Here is a 19,383-nt window from a genome sequence, read left to right as displayed (position 1 = left end):
GGATGAAGGTGGAGGGATGAAGGTGGAGGGATGAAGGTGGAGGGATGAAGGGATGAATGTGGAGGGATGAAGGGATGAAGGTGGAGGGTTTTAATCAGATTTTGACTTTAAAATAAACGTTTATGAACAACGTGCATGAAACTAAAGTATGAGATCTGAGACCCTCTCAGCGTCCTCCTGGGGGTCCTGGGGGGTCCTGGGGGGTACTGGGGGGTCCTGGGGGGTCCTGGGGGGTCCTGGGGGTACTGGGGGGTCCTGGGGGTCCTGGGGGGTCCTGGGGGACATTTGTCTGCAGCGACCAGTGGAGGGTGCAGCAGCAGCAGCAGCAGACGGATTAGCACCCTTGTTGTCGTCTTTGACATCATCCCCGTTAATCCCTGTCTTCATTAAAGTATTACAGCTCAGTGTGACTCAGACAGCAGAGAGAAGGAAAACACTTCATCCTGTAGAGGCTGAGTGTTTTAAAAAGACGAGACACGGTAAAGGACCAATCAAAAAACAGCTCTCTCAGAACGCTCCGTTTTGGTGTGTGTGTCTCTTTAAATGTAATGACCCCCCCCCCTTAAGTTTTCCCCGTAGACATCACTCCAAAAGAATAAAAATGGCAGATCTGCTCAAAAGTTTTGCTCTAGTCTGGGGGTGGAGTCTATGGGTGGAGACACCAGGGGAGGGGAGGGGATTATTTTACCAGAATCCCACTGTGACATCACAAGGAGAGCACATTTGAAACAGAGCATTTTTCTCTGTGTTGTAAGACTTATGCAGACCACAAACAAAGAACTGGATGGGTTTATTTCACATGTTGTGGGTCAGTAGACTCTCAGGTTACCCAGATAAATGTTCACAAACACTTTTTAAAAAAATATGTCCCCTTTAAAATGATCTGTTTCCTCCCTCCATCACAGCTGCACCTTGGATGCTCCATTGTGCAGCAAAGCATGAATAAAAAAATAAAAAAAACCCTCCCAATCCCACTCATGGAGTAAAAAAATAAAACAGCGCCCTCTGTAGGGAGACTCTGCAGGGCCGAGGAGTATTTATCCAGCCCGTGACGTCACAGCGCCAGTTTCCCAGGATTGCTGCGGGAGTCGGAGGCTGCAGGGCGGGGAGAGTTTTGGCCCAAGCTGCGGGAGAGGAGGACACCTACCTATCATCGGGAGACACCCGGCTTGTGCGGCTGCGTTTTTCTGAGGGACGTGCGCATTCATTTTGTGGGATAATAACATTGAATTCGTCAGAGAAGTTGCTGGAAAATTCACGCACGGAACGAGGTAAGCTGCACCGACACGCCGTGTGCGTGGTGAGGGGAGAATTTATCTCAACAAGACGGGGATGTTAGCTGACGCGGCTACAGCAGCACGGAGCAGCGTCCCCCGGTGCTAGCAGCGCAGGGAGGCTGTCAGCGCACATTGTGGCTTCCCCAGGAGGAGAAGCTCTGACACATACATGCGATGTCCTCAATAATGTAACATCAGCCTGATGTTGATCGTTCCTACACTCACAGGAGGGAAATTTAATGTTTTTATCAACAAAAACCGTGCTCCCATTTGTCTAGCTTTGTTCAGAGGAGTCTTCACCAGACTTCATTCAAACTAAAGGCAACTTAACCATTTTTTGATGATAAATAAAGACATCTATATTAGAAAGCATGTATTATTATATATTTTGAACACTTAGGAGGCAGTTATTATATCGGCTGTGAAAAATCAACCGTGCCTGCTTTTATTGCAGTATGGCTTCAACTTTTTTAACACGCTCACCGTCACTTCCACTGCCACCAAAGGGCTGAAAGAGCAGCGGCGAACAACCGGCGAACAACATTTAAAAGTTGGATTATCCAAAAAGTCGGGATTCTTTTCGATCACATCTACGCCGAATTAAAGACAAGTAAATCCCGATTTTGAAAAAGTGATGATTCATTGTGCATTGTGTATTTATGTTGCTGAAACGCAACGCGATAGCAGAGTGTAATGTTTTTTAAAGGCGGTTCGGCGCGTCGTGAGACCGTGTTTACACAGTGGAGAGTGCTGCACACATCGGGAGAAAGCGTTTAGCACAAGCCTTATTTCATTATAGGGGAGTTCAAAAGGGACAGAGCTTGGCAGCTGCGTGGAGGATTCACTGGTGCGTACATGACATGAGAGGCTGTGCAGCAGCTCCAATATGTCAGGTCTCACAAGAAGAGCACGACTGCGGCCTGCACACACAAACACACCCACACTGCTGCTCCTGCTGAGCCTGGGAAGAAGAAGAAGAGTCAATGGACATGTTTTGCATAATAAAAAAAAAGCACAGGCCGGCTGGTGGTGGTGGGTTTGGACATTGTGGTGTTATTGCCTGAGAGATGATGAAGGATAATGTGGCATCCTCTGAAGTCAGGATGCAGGGAACAGGCTCAGTCATGGCTGTGTGTTTTTTTATCTGTGTGTTGCATGATTACATAAGAGCTCTCTGTGCTTATTGTGTTCTTTATGCTGAGGCTGCTTTTGGATCTCTATAATGGTCATTTATCTCCTAACAAAGCCTCTGAAAACCTGTCTGACTTTCTCAAAAAGCACATTGTGTTGTGCTTTTAAAAAAAAATCCTCATGTTCCGTATGTGCAGTTTGTGCTGTTTTCTGTAGTGCTTTGAATGTTATAGATTTACAAGCATGCATTTTCCAGGGTGGAGGCCTCTCCTGCTGCCTGATCCCCTGCAGGGACTTTGACTTTTGCTCCATGTTTTATGGGTCTATTGACTTATATTTGCATTATGTCACAACAGGAAACACTGCTTACAGTAACCACACTGTCCTTCCTGAGGTTCAGGAACTTCAGGGATCAAAGTCCATGTTTGCATGATTATTGGATTAATGCTGCAGCCGTAGTGATATTCATATCGGATATACTTGAGCACCAGAGTCGGGCGTTAACTAAGAAGTGTAAGAACTCGTTGGCTGCAAGACATGGGTCCAGTGAAAAAGTGCTTGGCATGCTGGGTAATGGCGCATGCCCAAGTGTCTTATTCAGGATAAGCAGTTTACATGCATCTTCATCCACTTAACACATCCTTGAATACATGAGAAAGCAGAGGATTCTGGAAATGAGACAACCAAAACAACAACACACAGCAGTTTGAACATATTCAGAGTATTATACTCTCGCTGTAAAACATATGTTTGTTTTTGTGTTTAGTGATTCTGAGGAGAAAGTCAGCCGGAGGCCGCAGAGGGAAATTGTAGGGGAAACCTGTAGTAGGCGACAGGAATTCCTGGAAATAATCCGGGAAGTGTATTCTGGATGTTGGAGAACGGGTCATTAATTCTTTGTGGAAGGTCACAATCAGGACATCCGAACGTGACACAAAAATACAGGAACACAAGAATCTCTCTATAAAAGCGTTTGAATTAAAAAATGGTGTCCTTGTCCAATTGTAATGTCTACCTCTTGAAAATGTTTTCCAATGTGGTTTTTATACTACAAATGGAAATAAAGTGAACTGAATTGATAACTGGACTGTAGTAGAGGTCTGCCGTCATTACGCCTTAAAGCCAGGAGTTGGTAACTTTCTCCAGATCCACTTTTTTAAGATCTGGGTTGAAATTGTCTTTAGGTCCGCTCTGCCATGAAAGTCTGATCCAACCTTCACAACAGGGTCCTAAGACGCTGACTAGACTCTTCTCCTCTGTCGCCCCCTGGTGGTGGAATGAACTTCCAAACTCCATGTGATCTGCAGAGTCCCTCTGCACCTTTAAGAAAAAGCTAAAGACCCAGCTCTTTATGAATACCTACTAACTTAATGATGATGGTCTCCATATTATTGATGATGATGATGGTGATGGTGATGACGATGGTTTTTGTTTGATAACGATGACTTATAAGATGGTTTCTATACTGATTAGAGCTCTCAAGAACTGCTCTCAATGTTGTGCTTTGCCTCTGGTCACTTCCTGTCAGCACCTGTGTGTCCAATCAGACTCAAAGCTGATCGTTTGCTCTTACTCACATTGTTCCCTTTTTTCTAGATCCTTGCTTGTGTTGTTCTTACTCTCTGATGTACGTCTGCTAACTGAATTGTAGAATTGTAGGTCCTGACAGAAATTAATAACCCAGGTTCTCTGAAAAAGTCCAGCCCTCAGTGCTCCCTGCAGGTTAACGACAGCATTTCTGTCCCTGGATGTGGTTGTGGTCGATACGCCAGTTTGCCAAAGTGCTCCGCTCCAATAAACGATCTGTTCATTGTGCTGGTTTACATCCGGGTAGTAGAGCGCGGAGAGCAGGCCTGATTAGCCAGTCTGTGGCTACTCTTGCAGCTGCATTGCACAACATTTGACCGACATCGATTGTTAAATTCTTAAAATATGAATAACCTGTAACCAGCTGACTAGTAATTCTGGTGCAGACTAAACCAGCACAAGTGCGTAATCAGCGCCCTCTTCAGGCCTGGAGGACTTCCGGTTTGGTGATGGGATTTGTCTTTTCTGGGTGTGTTTGACTTTGATTTGTTGATATATTTGCAGCATGTTTCTGATCTGGCTTCTTGCAGAACCTCGTCCATCGTTGTGCTTGTTTGGGGACTTTTGTTTTTTTGGTTTTCGTATCGTTTCTCATTTTGCAGTTCAGTTCTCCATTGGGACATTTTCTTGGTTCCATTTGCAGGAAGTGTGCCCTCGTTTGGCCACCGTAATGAAGTCAGAGATGTGATTAAACAGTCGTCATGAATGTAACGTGATCCTACAAGTCTCTGTTCCTTTACCAAGTCAAGTGTAAAGGCCTCGGTCGGCTCGATTCAGTAAAAGAAAAAGTTTCTCTAAGCATCACAAGCTCTGTTTTTAACTGGTACTAAAGGTGTGCGTTCAGGAGTTCAACTCGGCTTCCTCCTGACGATGGAGCTCGAGGGTTCACACAGATCTGGTTTCTGATGGGAGGCGTGTTAATGAAGAAGGTTATGAAGGGGTTAGGGACCCCCCCCCCCCTCCCATCAGCTTTTGTAATTAGGGGAATGTGAGCTGGATTAGTCGGGCCTCTCCGAGCAGACCTCAGACTCCCGTCGACGGTGATGAAGAGTGTCGACTTACAGCAGCGTCTGCGAGCGCGGCGGCCTCGCTCCGGGGGGGTTTGTGGTCTCTGAGGGGGAGCAGGAACACCATCGTGGACGGACGGAGGAGTTGACTTTGTTGTTGTGTTTTGGTTTCACACACGGCGCCGGATTACAAGCGGGACCGCGCGGCCTGTAAAGAGAAGTCATGTGGACTCGTGTGTACACAGTGGTGAGTTTTGTTTTTTTTGCTAAACGTGGCGGTTTGGTTATCGAGTACAGCTGAGCGGAGAGATTCTTTAAATCCACCTGATGGTTTAAGAAGTCTGAACGACGCAGTCTGAGCCGTCATGACTCTTTGAATGGACATGTTCACACCGTCTGCGTCACAGCCTGAAGGAACAGGAGCTCACATGTCAACATCTCGCTCTTTCTACCCACAAACCCTTGCAGTTTATGAGTCGTTGGGTTAAATGACCTTCTCCCAAAAGAACCAACCAAACCATCGTCCTCTTTGGGGAAAAAAAAGGGTTTGAAGTTGACTTTATTTAGACCTTTAAAGAAGTATCTAGCTCACGTAAGATGGATGGATTAAAAACTTTTAATTGCATCCAGTGATTGTGACGGAGCAGATATTTGGAACCTCCTAAAAAAAAAAATCAACTTGCTGACGATAAACGATCGTGTGACAAGAAACGTCTGATTACAACAAAGAGTATAACGTGAGTCAATGGAAGTAAAAATGGCGGCAGTCAGTGTTTCTCCCCCATCGCCATGTTAACCTCTTCAGTACCCTGTGTCCTCTAACAGCGCTGATTCCACTGTCGGTCATTTTTCATTTCACGTCGATGCTTCTTGTTGCTATGTAACTAAAGTCGTCTCTCAGGACTTCCCGTTCCCCCTCGTGGTGACTTTTAAGTCTGTTTTAAATCGTTCTGCTGGCTAAGTATTTTCTTTTCTTCGAGGGTGTTTTACAAATTAAACTCAGAAGACTGTCTGGGTGAACAGGCTTGTCATTTCTCCTCTGTTGTTGTTGTTCTTGACGGAGGTGATATCGAGAGTACTCCTCTTGATCTCGATTGGTCAGCGACAGTGAAATTAACGAGCGTGGCAGCGTTCTAAAAGTTTATTTTCAATTAAGAGCTCTGAGACAAAAAAAATAACTGGAAGTCACCATCTCTCTCTGTTTCGCTTTGGATTAAAAATGAACGATAACGGACAGTTATGAAAGACAATTGACCTCTGACCTCTGACCTCTGACCTATAGCTGTAGCTCTGGGATTCAGATATCTGAATGTACTTCTAGGACCTGATTTGAATTGTTGGAAGTTGTAGGATCCTTAATATGCCTCTGCTGTTATTTTCAGCTGTTGAAGTGAATTCTGGGTAGGACGTGGTCATTATCCAAAATCAATGAATATCATGATACGTATTGTATCTTTGGATTGTGGGAAACAGCCCTAGTTCAGACCCGGGAGGCCCGCTTAGAGGACCACAGCCTCCGTTCATTGGAAGCACAGACTAACCGCTAAACTACCATAACCCTGACGACCTTATATAGCATGAAATCATTTAACCCATTTATTCACTGCATACAAGCCGTTAAACCAGGTGAATGGTCTCTGGTCCATTCACCTGGTCCAGGTGAAGCTCTTTGTACATCCTTCCAGTAAGTTCCCGTTTCCTTACAGGTATTCTAGGACAGGAAAAAACAGGACTTGGATTTAGAGTCTGATATGAAGACCAGAACCAAACGGTGTGACTATTTTTAAACCTCATGTTGAGTATTCTTAGCAGCAGTCTTTGTCTTCAGCAGCAGACGTGCGTCTCTCTCTCTCTCTCTCTCTCTCTCTCTCTCTCTCTCTCTCACTCTCGCTCTCTCTCTCTCTCTCTCTCTCTTCCTCTTCGTCGTATCTGATAGTTCGACTGATTCTCTCCGTCACATTATGTCAACATGCAAATCAACCCCACCCATCTTTGTGGTGCAGCAACCGGGAGCTCCTACACGATCACACAGAATGGTGACCTTTGAAACCCCTTCCTGGTACGGAGCAGAGGCCTGACACGAGGCTCAGGTGTCACAGATGTGGTGCATTGTGGGTAATAATTGGGAGATTTGAATGGCATAGCTGTTTTTGTCGTCTCAACAGGATGAGACGGTTGGATTGTGATTGTCTGAGGCACCTCCAGCTGTTGATTTAAAGACTTAAATATAAAGACATTTAAAGAACCCAGCTTTTTAAAAATTCTCATTTTGCTTCTGTGAGTTGGTCGTTTCCTCGGCCTGCTGTGTCACATTGCTCATTAGTCTCTGAGGCTTTACTCTGCAAGGACTTTGAGCCCAGTTAATCCTTCTCCCTTTTAACACTTCTCTTAAATGTTCCAGTGCCACAGGAATCCTTGTTTTTTACTTGCTGTCAGGATTTAACTGCTCTGAACCTCGAACCGCTCCCTGCTGCTTTCCTTTACCATCAATAAATGCAGATTACTACCACAGCGTTGAGGATTCGTGTCTTATTACTCTTAATAAGACACATTACTCAGTTACTCTTTGGCTTTGCAAAATGTCTGAGAAACCTTCTAACAGTTTAACAGCATGTTTTCAGAGTTCAACCTGCTCTCATTAGTTTCTATTGAATAATATTGAAATGAGTCAGAATAGAGCAAATTGAAGAGCATCCTTATACCTGGGAAGAAGCCTTCAAAACAACAGATGAAGTTTAGTTTGAGCTTAGTCAGGGTTGGTCATTTTCTTAAACTAGCATGATTTTGAAAGTAGCATTCCCTCAGTGCTCCGTCTGCACCCCCTCCCCTCTGTGCTCCCTCTAAAGCCACGCCCCCTCACTTACATGAACGAGCGCCGTTCCTCCAGAAGCGGACCTCAGCTCATGCTTTGAGTGTGTGCTAGAGCACGCAAGAGGTAGAGAGCGAGCAGGGAGACAGGGAGGCGTCTGATTGGTTCATCAGATCGGTACCTCGTGGCAGACATTGGTCAAAGTTTTTACAGACTTACAAACTGATACAGATGATGGATTTGCTCTCAGTGTAACTTGAACATTGTCAGATTCTTGACCTTGGTAAATAAAGACAGTAATGTTGTGGCTAAATCAACAATGCAAATAGCACGAGGGAGACTCGTCTCTCTGCAGACAGCAGCCCACTGCTGTGGTGGAGACACAGGGACACTACAATCAGAATCTGAATCAGAATCAGAATCAGGGTTTATTGCCAAGTACATTTACACAGACAAGGAATTTGACTTGGTGTATTGGTGTTAAATTAACAAGGAAATAAAGCAGAACTAGCAACAACTTAAATAATACAGTATAAGAAGATATTACAATCTATAAAATAGAATTTAAAAATGTAAAATATATAAAAATAAAAAACACAAACCTGCAACTCTCCAAGCTGGCTCGCAAACATTTGTGTGTACCCCGAACCTCTGTGCGCTCTGAACTTGTGTTGGCTGAACATTACTGTGTAGCTGAAAAAATGCTTGTGTTAGCTTGCACCTTTGGCTGCTAATACTAGCTAAGTAGACTAGCTTAGCTTTAATTCGAGCTAGCATCAGCTCGATACAAATACTGAGAAATCTGAGACGAAGAAGTTTGACACGAGGCACTTTTTTCCTCAGACTCATATTGAAGCTGGGCACAAACACAACACAACCCTTAGCAAATGCTAACATGAGTCAAACATTCAGAAGTGCTGTGGGTCTTTGTCTGGCGGATGTTTCTTAAAGGTGTTAACTTTAAATCTAACACAGACAAGAGGCTGAACAGGAGATGTGGTCGTTAAAATACTGACGCAGTGATAGACGTCGCCTGTATCTCATGATCATTAAGACACATGAGAATGAAAACGACGGGTAATAATAAGACATCATGACAGTTTGTGCGACCCTGTGTCCATCACAGTGAGAGACTTCTAGAAAGCCGAACACAGACTCTGAGGAGTGCAGACTTCAAACTCACTTCTCCTCTGAGGATTTCTAAAATTAGAGCCTCACATCTCTGCAGTGTTTTCCTTCACATATCTCACGTTTGTTTCCTGCAGGTTATATTTAGCAGTCACTCCTGCACAGCCTGTCCTCCTTTTGGACCTCCTTTTTTTTATTGCACTTTGTCGGGACATGTTCAGGAGAAGCCAGATTTCAGGTCGATTTTTTTCTTTCGCTGCATAAACGCAGTGTGTGTGTGTGTGTTTTTCCCAGGATGCCTCTGGCTCATGAAGTCGATTCAGCTCTGGTCTTTTGATCCTCGTCGTCCTCTGTGTGTCTGTCTTCCCCGCTCACTGGAGGCTGACACTTCCTGTCTCTTTCCTCCGGGTGTCTGCATAATGTCTGTCTACAAGACGGTCACAGATGATGGTTAAAGGAGCAGTATGTAACTCTGACCCCTAGTGTTTAAAAGGGGTACTGCAGTCTAAATTCTAAACATCATAGAGAGCTGTCTCCCCCCTCCACTCTAGAGTGGATGCTCACTCAGGTCACCATGTGGTGGACTCTGAAGCTTCAGTGTTTATCCAGCTCTGCATGGGTCTGTAAACCTTTCTGTGTTCTAACCTCTCTCCATTTTTCAAAAGCATCTCCAATATTGATCCTAGTTTGAGCACGTTTCTGCTCGTGGAGCTTATTAGAAACATGCAGAGGCTTTTTAGGTCGGGTACAATCACTTCTATCTGAACCACTTCTCTTGACCGCTTCCATCGCTGCAACACCTGTTGACCTGATAACTGCTCTCATATCTGACAAACCGAGGGGCGTCCAAAACGGCCGTGTGGGGGGGGGGGGTCGCCTTAAAAGCGCCTACCATCTCTGGTCCAAACAAATCCAGAGCATTTGAAGTCTTTCTGCGTAATGTGACATCATCCTGTTCCACTCTTCTTTGAAGGCGGAGCGTGCAGAGATGGACCTCGTGTCTGATCTCGACCTCCCAGCTTCCTGCAGGTTTTGGAGGATTATTCAGTCCTCTTAACGCCTCCCCTCACTACTTTACACATTCACAGACAGAATCCTTAATACCCCGCAGAGGCCGAGGATTTAAGACTCTTTGTGTAATGTACAACTTTTTTTAGCTGCTTATGACACATTTTTATCAGGGTTAGACTTCGCCTTTAGGAGGATGACTCTCGTCAATATTTAAACCGCTTCACGGGGAAGTTATTTTTTATTTTTTTTGAAAACCTCAGCACTTCACAGTTCCCTCGGATTTGCTGAAATCATCAAACCGGGGACAATGAAGACGAGGTCCAGGGAGGAGGTTAATGAGATCAGTGACGACGAGGCAGAAGTTCAGGAAACGACAGATTGTTCCAAAATGACAGAATGAAAAGCATCACAAAAGAGCAACATGCATACATGAAATATAAAACAATATAAGTAAGGGGTAAGGCCCGACGAGACGTCCATTGTCAGGGATTAATGGGGACCAGTTGCCTCTGCCAAGTCCATTAATTCCTAACTATGGACACCTCGGAGGGCATTATCCCGCTTACACCATAATCACTTAGAAAATACAAAAATTATAAGATCATCGATATTTTCAAGATATAAAGTGACAATTTTAAAGTTGATCTTTAATATTTAAAGTCAGCGGTGACGACACATCATTTTCCCTGTGAAAGGAAAATCACAACGCTCAAAAAGTCTTGTTTGTTAGAGGTGAAAAACATTTGTTGTGTCTGAGCAGTTGGATTGTTACGATTAGATCTGGATCGCTGTGTGTGTGCGTGCGTGCGTGCGTGCGTGCGTGCGTGCGTGCGTGCGTGTGTGTGCGTGCACGTTGGGAGTGTCCGCTTCATTCCTGCTCAGGTGAAAGCAGTCACCTGTGAGTCTTCTGATCTGGGACACACCCTGTTCAGGAGTCTTGCGCTGTGGGTGTGGCTGCTGCTGCTGGTTAATGGTTTCAGGGGAATGCTGGGTAATAGTCATGACAACAACAATGACCTGACAGAACAGGGAGGAAAAACCACAAAAACGTCCAAGCTCAGAGAGATGTCAGGCTCTCATCTGTGACTCATCTCTTTTAATTTTTCAATGTCGGCTCCCAGACAGCGTCAGGAAGCTATGGAGCTATGTTTGGCCATGATGCTGTGGTTTGAATGAGAGCCGGTCTGTCCTTCACTGTGATGCTTCTTCACCTCTCTTAAGAGGCTTACCTCTGCAGAATACACATCCATTCAGGCGGACACATTCAACACCTTTTAGAAACCGACTGACTGAACGACAGCGTGTCAAAGTACTCCTACTCTTATTGTCCAGATCCCCTGAAACCTCCTCGTGTGAGGGGGGTAGACGGAGGACCTCAGAACGTTAATATATTAAGCACACAAATAAGGGATTTGACGCCGATAACTGCAGATTTTAGAAGACAAATAGTCACAGAAAGCTGATGTAGAGGTCCATTTATTTAATTGTTCTTATTCTAAGGCTCCGCCAATTACAGATAAATCCTGCAGAGACCTATTATTTTGTTTAAAGGGGACATATTCTCCCCCTCCTCCACCTTTTCAAGCAGTCCCCTCCTCCACCTTTTCAAACAGTCCCCTCCTCCACCTTTTCAAACAGTCCCCCTCCTCCACCTTTTCAAACAGTCCCCCTCCTCCACCTTTTCAAACAGTCCTCCTCCACCTTTTCAAACAGTCCCCTCCTCCACCTTTTCAAACAGTCCTCCTCCTCCACCTTTTCAAACAGTCCCCCTCCTCCACCTTTTCAAACAGTCCCCTCCTCCACCTTTTCAAACAGTCCCCTGTGGTCTAAATGAAACATCTGTGCTGTGCTTTGTTCAAAATATAACATGAATCAAGCACCAGAGGAGGTTTGTGACCCTGTATAAACCAGCTCTCTCAGAACGCTCCGTTTTGGTGTGTGTGTCTCTTTAAATGTAATGACCCCCCCCTGAGTTTTCCCAGTAGACATCACTCCTCTGTAGAGAGATTAAAAATGGCGGACCTGAGTTTTGTTCTAGTCTGGGGGTGGAGTCTATGGGTGGAGAAATCAGGGGAGGGGATTTTTTTTTTTTTTTACCCGAATCCCACTGTGACATCACAAGGAGAGCACATTTGAAACAGAGCATTTTTCTCTGTGTTGTAATTCTTATGCAGACCACAAACAAAGGACTGGATGGGTTTATTTCACATGTTGTGGGTCAGTAGACTCTCAGGTTACCCAGATATATGTTCAGAAACACTGAAGAAGTGGATTCTTCAGAATATGTCCCCTTTAAGTACTGAAATCAAGACTTCTTAAGACCCTTAAGAAGAAAGATTTTCTTTCTGCTTGAACATGGACAATAATCTTGTGGCTCAGTTGGTAGAGTCGGTGTTCTCTTGAGGGTTCGATCCCCAGCTCCTGCAGCCACATGTCCAATGTGTCCTTGGGTAAGACACTTAACCCCAAGTTGCTCCTGCTGCTTAATCGTCGGTGTATGGATGTGTATGAATGGATTTGTCAGCCTCTGCCATCAGTGTGTGAACATGTAGGTGTGACCTGTGGTGTAAAAGCACTTTGAGTAGTCAGAAGACCAGAAAATAAATATACAAGCTCCAGTCCATTTAACATTTTACCTGCAAAATAAAGCTGCTCCAATGTTAGCTAAGAGATTAAAGTTGCAGATCTTTCAAACTCCACTTTAGGATTCATCTCTTTAAAACCCACTTTAACGTTTAGCTGAAATGTCACTCAGCGGCTCAGCGAGAGAGGAAAGAGGAGGCGGGAGGAATCAGAACGACCGCTCGTGTAAAGATAAGAATCACGTCGTCGCCAGCTGTCCAAAGATCATCAGTGTCATCGCAGCGAAAAACGAGACATTTGTTCCCGAATAATTAGATCATCTCTAAAAGGATCAAATTAAACGGCAGATAACGGATGTTGGTTATCAGTCAGTGAGGCGGGTCATGAAAGGCGCTGAGTGTGAGATAAGGTGAGGATGTCAGAGAGACTCGATGAAGATGAGTGGGGAGAGGTTAAAGGAAGGATGAGCGACTTTTTGATCCAGTAGGTGTCGCCTTTGAGCACCAGCATGAAACCAAAACAAACTGCTGTTAGGCCACGCCTCCTCCATACTGAAGCCTCCGCTCTCCTCCAGAGACACACCTCCAACCCCCCTCCACTAGCGCTCACACGAAGGAGTCAAGCACAAGCGGCAGACAAACCCTCCTTGTCTCGAGCTGCAATCACCTGAGTCCTGCATTGTTGTGTTAGCATGCTAATGTTAGCGCTCTTCAGTTAGCTCGTAGCTTCACATTGTCTGTGTCCTGCATTGTTGTGTTAGCATGCTAATGTTAGCGCTCTTCAGTTAGCTCGTAGCTTCACATTGTCTGTGTCCTGCATTGTTGTGTTAGCATGCTAATGTTAGCGCTCTTTAGTTAGCTGGTAGCTTCACATTGTTGTGTTAGCATGCTAATGTTAGCGCTCTTTAGTTAGCTCGTAGCTTCACATTGTTGTGTTAGCATGTTAATGTTAGCGCTCTGTAGTTAGCTCGTAGCTTCACATTGTTGTGTTAGCATGTTAATGTTAGCGCTCTGTAGTTAGCTCGTAGCTTCACATTGTTGTGTTAGCATGCTAAGCTGACACAACGTGCTCGTAGCTTCACATTTCATGTAAACTGACACAGAATGATCTAAAAACTCTTACTAACATCCAAATAATCAGTGAGTATGTTCTTCTTCTTCTCTCTAGTTCTTGACTAAAACAGCTTTTATACACAAGGGGAGGAGCCGGCCGTCCCGTCCATGTAAACACGGCTCTGACAACAACACAGCCAGCGGGACTCGAGCTTCTCCCTCATTGTAGACAGTCAGGACTCAGAGACACATTTACACAGGACAGACTGGACTGAATGTGAAATCTTCTTTCAGCCTTTTAAATTCTGGATTTGCTGTTTTTTTTGTGTCTTTTGTATGAAACTGATATCAAAGTTTTTGTGGGTTTTGGAGCCGGTCTGACAGGAGAAGCGATTTTTAAGGATGTGATCAACATTTTCCACATGTGTGATGCTGTACTGTATAAACATCGTTATCGGTATGTTTAATGAGGTTGTTGTTTCTCTCTGGCAGTCGAGGTAGTGTCAGTTTGGGGGTAATATTTATAGAAATGTAATTGAAGCGGTTCAGTTTGATTTCAGACTCTCGGCCTGTTGTGTGTGTCTGCACGCTGATGCTCGTTATTGTCGATCTGCCCTTGGGGGGGGTTCAGGCTCTCTGTTCACCACGTGACCGGCCGAGCGGCGGTGACAGAGAGCTCTCAGAGACCGCCGACACGTATCATACACAATCAGCTGTCTGTGCGTCTGCGAGGCGGAGGAGTGGGTCCGCACATGGCTGCAGAAACAGAGCAGCACTTCCTCTGAAATGTGTCGACCTCTCACACTCACAGAGGACCAGATGCTGCAGGTCTGCTACTCTGAATTAAACACAGTTTGTTTTAATGAATGCTCGTTAAAGACTTGTCTCTTAAAGGGAAAGTACACCCTCTTAAAGGGGCAGTACACCCTCACAGACTTGCTGTAGATTTAGTTCTTGGGTTGTTTAATTTTTTTGCACCTGGCTGTAAAATCAAGTTTTGCATTTTAACATGGGGCTCTATGGGGACTCACTCACAATTGGAGGCAGCCTCAAGTGGCCAATGGAGGAACTGCAGGTCAAACAAGCTGTGGTGTGATGTAAAAGTGTCAGTTTGAGGTGAGAGTAGAAAGCAAGGGTGCCACAAAGTTCACATCTCTGCAGAGCCAAGAACAAGAAAAGTGTTCCAGTGTCAATCTTCTGTGGAGGTTGATGCAGTTTGATAACAGACGAGAGTGAGACAGGAAAAATCAAACTTTGTTCACCTCGTTGGGACATTCACACGACCTGAGTCTCGTCGCGCTCACACCAACGCTCTCTCTCTGCAGACGGGACGAGTTCTGACATCCTTTGACTTTCTGCTCCAGGGGCTTCAGATACAAATAAACTAAGCCTTTTACTGTTGCAACTCTCAATCGATTATATGAAATATTTGGTCATTTTGTGAAGCAGAAAAGTCGATTTAAGCTCTTTTATGTAATCTCTGGAATATTTATTTGAAGTTAAAGATATGGGAATGATTGCAGTAGAGCGTTAAACCGGTAAATACGGCGATTCTGCCTTTTATTTTGAAGTTACAACACATCAGATCACAGTTATTTCCACCTCCAAACGCGAGGTTATTAAGCTCTGTGACATCACATCTCGTCTTCTTCTGTTGTTATTCAGTATTTGTTCAGTTTGGAGAACAGCCAGCAGCTGTTTGAGCACTGACCTGTTTGAATGTGTCCTCTGTTTAGACTCTGAGAGACCTGTAACCTGAGACTGGAGCGCGTTATTAATCGTTATTATTACGTCTTTGTTGAGAGAGAGAGAGAGAGAGAGAGAGAGAGAGAGAGAGAGAGAGAGGTTTGCATATCAGGTGGCTCCTGGTGTGGAGAGAGAGAGACTTACATAATGTTGGGATCACATTCAGTAGTTCAATTATATTTGTTACAGAGCACGAGGGGTCGTTCGTTACCTTGGAAACGGCTGTTAGACAAAATACTCCTTAAAGGGATACTTCACCCGACCCAAACATTGGGTCATATTTACTTCTACACATAAGACCGTTTCCTCAACTGATTCAGAGATTTCTTCCAGAGTTGATCTTGTACGTTCCTGTCAGAAAACAGACTCTATGTCTGAGTCCATAGACAAACAGTGAGAGCACCGACACTACCAGTCCGCCCCAGCTCGAGCCGGCCCCGGCTCCTCGTCGTCACCGCCGCTGACAGGCAGGCATGTCTCGGCTGCTGAGCTGGCAGTGGCCAGCAATATAGCTGCGAGACGGTTGCTGCCGACAGGCCGGTCTTGTATTGCGCCGGCCTCGACGGGCGGCCAGCAGCAGCCCAGGCGGGCAGCAGTCAGCGGCGGTCAGCGGCCGCAGCAGCCAAAACACAAGACCGGCCTGTTGTCAGCAGCCGTCTCGCCGCTGTATTTATATTTTGTTGCCATTATCAGCTTTCTCCATAGACCCTGTTAGCATAGCTTCCAAGCAATATGGCGGACGTTGCGTGTGCATACTGACGACCAAATAGAATAAGTGTGGAAAAATGGATTTGAGCGAACGTAGAGCTCTCGCCGTTTCTTTGCTCCAAGACGAGGAAAGTCGTGAAAATGTTTAGAAAAGTGGCGGTGAATCCTCCTGCTCGATGTGATTGGCTGCTTTTCTTGAGCTGAAAAGTAGGACTTTTGAAAAAGAGAAAAAAATTCTAAGCGCTCCCAAACAAGGCTAGAAACACATGTTGCACGGTAGCAGAGAAGAGCGCCCAGCAGTCTCTGAGTGGTCGGGCCCTCGGTTACTGTTGCTAGGTTACAAACCTCCACTTCCTCCGTAAGGTGTGTTTTAAATAAAAAAGAAAACATGCAAACAATATAAATAACTCCTGTCCTGGCTTCAGCAGCAGCTCAACTGTAGCTCTGTAAGCGTCACATTAGTTTCACTTCCGCCATTGTTGTTTACAAAGATGGTACCAGAAGTCCCGCCCCTTCTTGATTTCTTGGTGAGTGAGGGAGAAGTGGCTGTCCATTACATACTACTATAGAACATATGATTTAGTATGTACTGCATACTGTATAATGTTTTGGACAGTAGTCTGACCTCTGACCTCCAGTCGGTGGTTATTCTGCAGTACACCAGACCCGGCTAAACTGGTTTCCAGTCTTGGAATGAGGACGTAAACAAACAGCCCAGCTGACGCCTGACGCCGCCACAGTGAAGCGTCCACTTAGAGTCTGATAACAGATGACAAGAGATTCATTTAGCTTTAGAGAGAACTGCTGGTATCTGTGTGAGGTTATCTCTGATTGAGATTATTTCCTCTGTTACGATGAACCGTCATTTTGATCTCTGACCTGCCGCTTTGCATTGTGGGAAACAGGACATTTGTCCTGAATCAGTACGACATCCATCCAGGTATTTTTTTGGGGGAAACCTGCTTCATACTGCACTTTGGACGAGTCAGTAAGAACTGCTAGTGGAGCAGCCCGTTTGGAAAACAGACAAACGAGGCGGTGTTCCAAACGTTTAAAGCACAACAACAACAAACAGACGTCCATGAGGCCGTTTTATTGTTCTCAGGACGCTGAAAACTCTACGACAAAAACTGCAGAAAAAATGTTAAGTTATTTATTTTTACTCATTCAGAAAAGTTAATTTCTACTTTTAAACTAAAATGTGTCCCTGAATGTTTTGATTTCAGTTCCAAATATTCAATAAATAATCCTAAAATATTTCATCAGCTATGAACTCTGTCATTAGAAAACATATCCCAGCTTTAATAGTTGAGCTTATTTACAGTAGAGACCATGTTAGAGAAGTGAGGGCAAAAAGCTAAAACCAAATATTTATGTATTTTATTTATTAGCACACATGTAAGAATACATAATTAAATATAAAGACATATACAGTAACCTATACATGTATTCATACACACACACTTAGACACATACATACAATAATAATCTTTCATTAATCGTAATGGAGGTCAAATGTTCAATCGTGATGTTGATTTGAGGTTTAATCGCCCAGCCATACTCTTTGGAGCCTAGGACTTCTATTTTTGTTGCCTTGGTAACGAGCTGTGTGTATGTAGATTCTTTTAGTTTCATATTGAAGTTTAAAGTTCTCTCCTTAAGGACTGAATAAGAAACATGGAGCGAGTCTGCTGAAGTGAACGTTGTAAACAACTCTTCTTGTTGTTCTGAATGCGTCTTGATGGTTTGACCAGTAGACATAATAAACCACATTAGAGCGTTTATTTGCATATTAATGTGATCAGTCACTGTTCCTGAAAACCAGTTTCCTCACGCTGAATTAGATTAATTCTTCAGTGTGTCTGTGGAACCAGTGACTCAGTGGGAATCATCAGCTCTGTTTGCATCTTTAATTTTTCACCTGAGCGACGACGTTAATGAGAATAATGTAGCAGAGAGAGACTTTCTAATATTGAGGCCAGCGGCTGCAAATAGATCGTGCTGTTTTAGTGTGAGCGCACATTAATGTGTGTGTTGAGTGTGTGTGTGTGTGTGTGTGTGTGCAGACAAGCTCACTTCTGTTGGTACTTTGTGGTTGGAGAATTAGCAGCTTCAGAGTGGGGAGGGATCAGCCGACTCCACAGCGGGACGTTTCTGAGTTTCTGAGGGAGAGACTAAAGCAGATAAATTTAGCTGCAGAGTAAGTCGGAGAAGTGGTAAAGTAAGGAAAGATAGAAAAAGGCCGTGTTCTCCCTTCAGGCCAGACTGTCCTGCAGATTTACATATTTGAAAGCCAGCATATCCGAGCTACGTTCAGGAGAGAGAGAGAGAGAGAGAGAGAGGAGAGAGAGATGAGAGAGAGAGAGAGAGAGAGAGAGAGAAGAGAGAGAGAGAGAGAGAGAGAGAGAGAGAGAGAGAGAGAGAGAGAGAGAGAGAGAGAGAGAGAGAGAGAGAGAGAGAGAGAGAGAGAGAGAGAGAGAGAGAGAGAGAGAGAGAGAGAGAGAGAGAGAGAGAGAGCTCGGTGTAACTTACTATTTACTGATCGTATTCTGGTCTTGGGTGACGTCCATCTTGTCAGTATTAGGAGTTAAGCCTCGTTTTCACTAAGCGGGTCCACTTTGGTTCGGTACAGTTCGGTACGGTAAACCCTGAACTTGCTTGGGTTTCCACGACAACCGTACCCTTATTTGGTAAATCGCGTCAGCTAGGTTACAGTGTGACATCATAGCAGCCCAACACAGGGTAGCCTGCTATTAATTAAATTCAACGAAGAAGAAGAAGAACGGGACACAGTAAACAAAGGAACCCTTTAGTGTCGGATCGGTACCCTTGGCACCCCAACAGAAGGGTACCAAAAAAGTAGGACAATACCAATTTCTTATTTTGGTTCCATTCCCAGCTTTTGATGGTGGAAACGCTAATAAATGGCGTTCTCGCTTGGAGGGAAACGAGGCTACAGAGAGGTCATTTAGTCAGAGGTGTTAATGAGAAGAGAGCTTCTTTGGCTGTGTCAACATGTTGAAGTCGCTGCAGGATGAGTTCAATAATTAAGAAGCAGCAGCAGGAGGAGGAGGGAGCTGAAGTTGGCAGAAAGCAGACGATCTATTTTTAGATCTTTTAGCGGCGTTTATCTGAGATGTTCTGATGCTTTTATACGTTTTTCCAACAACCTCCTCTTCGCCAACCCGCAGCAGAATCCTTCTTTCAAATCCCCAGTAGAACGAGCGTTTTTACTGCACACTTTGTCTGTGTAATGAAATTTCCCAGGTTGCATGAAGGCAGCATCATTCAACCTAACGTCATTAACTGGAATAACCCTCATTACCACCTCTGATACTCTCATC

The 19,383-nt window shown here is 44.7% G+C and overlaps 1 protein-coding gene across 1 annotated transcript in view; it reads left to right on the top strand.

The window, feature by feature from the left end:
- Positions 1-1,073: 1,073 nt before the first annotated feature.
- Positions 1,074-19,383, top strand: part of myo6a (myosin VIa) — a 128,293-nt gene continuing 109,983 nt past the window's right edge. Inside the window, 1 exon segment of the mRNA XM_065963580.1 lies at positions 1,074-1,271. The gene's annotated coding sequence lies outside the window, so the exon portion shown is untranslated.

Source organism: Labrus bergylta, chromosome 15, assembly GCF_963930695.1.
Source record: "Labrus bergylta chromosome 15, fLabBer1.1, whole genome shotgun sequence".
In the NCBI taxonomy this organism is placed as follows: Eukaryota; Metazoa; Chordata; class Actinopteri; order Labriformes; family Labridae; genus Labrus; species Labrus bergylta.
Note: the sequence above shows the minus strand (reverse complement) of the source record. Positions and strands in the feature narration are given on the sequence as shown.